This window comes from Tursiops truncatus, chromosome 1 (genome assembly GCF_011762595.2).
Source record: "Tursiops truncatus isolate mTurTru1 chromosome 1, mTurTru1.mat.Y, whole genome shotgun sequence".
Classification (NCBI taxonomy): domain Eukaryota; kingdom Metazoa; phylum Chordata; class Mammalia; order Artiodactyla; family Delphinidae; genus Tursiops; species Tursiops truncatus.
The window spans coordinates 128,246,958-128,250,644 of NC_047034.1; positions in this window are offsets into that span (position 1 = coordinate 128,246,958).

Here is a 3,687-nt window from a genome sequence, read left to right on the forward strand (position 1 = left end):
GCCTCTCATCTGCAGTAGTAACGATAGCAAGTATTAAGGTAAATTAGATATCTTTTTCTTCTATCCTGTTGGGGTGCCCCCAGGTTTTATAACAGAGTGGAGGACAAGCTTTGTATGAATGACTCGCTAACACAAGACAGCTTCTGTTGAAGCAGTCGTGGGCTTCTCATGAGATAGAATTTCAGAGCGGCGAAGGGCCTGAGAGCTGTCTAGGTCAGCCTCCCCACCTCTCCCCCCCGATGCCAGATTGTGGACTCAGGTCCTCCTTCACAGGACAGCCCGTTCCACTGATGTACAGAAGCATTGTTATTGGATGTCTGCATTGTCAGAAAATTCTTCCTGCTGAGCTGAAATGTATCTTCAGGTAACTTCTCCCCATTGGCCTGCGTTCTGCTGTCCAGGGAATGACAGAATAAATGAAATCATCCTTTCACGGTCAGCCTTTCAGATATTGGTCTGTCTGTACTCCGCATTGGGTTGCTCTTGTCCCAGTCCCTCAGACCTTCCGCCTGGCGTCTTTCCAGCCACTTCCCCATCCTGCTGCCTCCTGTTGGCACGCTCTCCAGCTTGTTCACGTACAGTTTGTGTCCTCCAGTGCTCCAGGTGTGCTGTCGGGGTGACATCCATTGTGTTTTGGCAGCTGCACCACCCTGTTGACTCCTTCACACCCACGAAATCCTTGAGTGTGGACTATTGTCGAACGCAAGGGGGAAGAAAGTATTGCACAGATGCAACTAAGGATTACTGATGATTATGAAAAGTAATGGTGATGTCTGTAGACACTCTGTCCTCCATTTCTTTGGGCACTTCTGCCACACCCAAGACAGTTATGATAAGAACAACTATTTATTGCATTTGGACTGTGTGTAAGACACTGTCCTAGCCACCTTACATATACTTCCTATTTAACTTTCAAAGCAACCGCATTCATAGGTATGATGAAACTCTGTTACACTTGAGGAGATAGAGATTAGGAGAGATTAACTAACATGCTTAAGATCACATATCTTGTAATTAGTAGAGCACGGATAGGAATCTGTTTGATTACAAAGAGGACAGGCTTAGCAATTCAAGGCTCCAAGTTTCATTCTCTCTGAAAAACATGCACAGGAAGGTATTTTAAAGGAGTTATGATATCTTCTTCCTGTCCTCTGAAGGAGGAAAGGATCCACGTTATTGTGTTTCTACTCTCTGCCTGCTGTTCCATATCTGTTTATCTCATTTAGTCCTCAGGACAATTCTATGAGGAGAGCACTGTTGTCATTAACCATTTGACAGGGAAGGAAACCGTGGCTCAGAGAGGATAATGCTATGTCACTCACATAGCTCCCTGAGCCCAGAGCCTACATGCTTTCTGCCGTACTATGCCATTTCTCAGAGATTTTTAACTCAACCCTAACTGCCTCCCTCCCAGAGGGTCTCTGACCATTACGGTCTCCCCTCTCCTGTGCAGCATTACCAGACTTACTGACTTACTAAATTACCTAAGCGGAAACAAGAGAAAACCCTCACGAAATTAGATGAGCATTCACTCATTGGTAAAGGCTTCCTATATGCATATCTTTGAGGCAAGGATCAGCCTTAGAAGCCAAGTAAGGAGCCAGCTGAAGTTATTAGAGCTCAGCTCAGATGTGGCCCATCATGCTTCCTTCTCCGGTTGTAGGACCCTATACATAAATCCATGGTGAGTGCAATGGCTGCTGTCAAGACCTGATCATTAGTGATGCTCACTTGAGGGCCATGGACCCTCCAGCCTTCAGACTGAATTAACTTACTTGCCAAATCACAGGTCCAGAAATCTAGAGACCACCAGTAAGAATCTTGACAAATCACATTACTAATCTTTGCATTTGCATGAAATGTAAGTGTTCACAAAATGCTTTTTACTTATATTATTCCATTTGTTCCTCCCACCAACTTGGTAACAGAGGCCAGGCAGGGGTTCATTGCCCTGTTCTGCAAATAGGGAATCAGAAACTCCGAGAGACTCAGAGACTGGCTCAGAGCCTCACAGTCTCTAGGGCAGGGCCCGGACACAGTTCATTCAAGCTGTGAATCCTGCCCTTGCACTCCTGCCCCTTCTCCCTTTACTCCTCTCTCACACTGTGCCCCAAACTTCTTGTATATCTCTGCCCTTGCCACTGGCCCATTAACTAAGAACAGTCACCAGCTCAGAACTAACTTCACTAGGCCAAGCAGGGACTGCTCTTTTTCAGGCTTCACATCCCATGCCATCTGGTCACCCTTGACTTTCTACAGAACAGATGCGATGGTTTACAGGTTGTCATCAATCTTCACCATCACTTGGGAAGTCCAGTTGAGTCTGCAGCTCTAAGCTGCCATACATGTTCTTTTTCCCCAGGCAAGTACCTGTGTATTAATCTTAATGTCACGCTAACCATTTGAAAATCTTAAAACTTTACTTGGTTTCTCTAGGGTGGACAGTAAACTGAGAAATTGCCCTGGAAGCCAAGGCTTTCCTGTGGATTGGCTCAGGGAAGATCATCTGACTTAAAGCTCACTCTGCGCTTGGCCAATGGGCAGAGGCTGCGGTCTCCACACCGCCCAGCTCAGAGTTGAAGCCTGCTGACCCCCACCCCGTCCTGTCTCTAATCTAGCCTCCCTTCTAAAATGTTGTCATTTCATATACGTTCTGTGATTAGAATCAGATTGTATGTAACCTTTTGGAAATGGCTTTTTTCTGCTCAGCATAATTCCCTGGAGGTTCATCCAAGTCATGATATAGATTTTTGTTTTGGTTTATTATCTAAAGTCCAAAAAAAAAAAAAAGAAAAAAAAAGAAAATAAAGTCCATACATTAACTGAAAAAAATTTTAAGTTTAGGTTTAATTAATTTTTTTAAATTTTCACTTAGACTTAAAATATATATATATATATTTTATTTTATTTTTGGCTGCGTCGGGTCTTAGTTGCAGCACGCAGGATCTTTCGTTGTGGCGTCCGGGCTCCAGAGTGCGTGGGCTCTGCAGTCTCTGTATTTGTGGTACGTGGGCTCTCTAGTTGTGGCTTGCGTGCTCGGTAGTTGTGGTGTGTGGGCTTAGTTGCCCTGCGGCATGTGGGATCTTAGTTCCCCCACCAGGGATCAAACCCGTGTCCCCTGCATTGTAAGGTAGATTCTTAACCACTGGGCCACCAGGGAAGTGCCTCACTTAGATTTTTGATGGGGGTGTGAGTGCGTGTGTTTTTAATTCACTAACATCTGTAGCCGAAGTTACAGAAGCTAGATGTGCTACTTCCTAGCCAGGAGCCCTTGTTGATAGCTTGATCTTTTTGAGACTTGGTGTCCTCCCTTTTAGAATGAGCATGATAATTAGAACTTTATATTTGACTTTTTAAAGTTTCAAGGAGGAGAAGCGTCCATATTCCCCTCACTAGTGAAGTTTATTGCAAAGATGCAGGACAACGTCTTCTTTAGCCACAGGGTAGCTCAGTACTTCAAGTATTGGGATAAACAGCAGGCCTTGTGCATTGTTTATGTGTGACTCCCTGTCATTCCTATTATCCAGGAGAAAAGATCTGAACGGGTTGGTTGGCTGATTCCAATATAGAGAACCTGTAATGGCCCACACCAAACCCCTTGAAGGTGTCCTCTCGAGACCCTCTTGTCGATGTGCTAGGGGAATCTATTAACGTCTCTGTCTGGCCACCTGTCAGAACCAAGCAAAG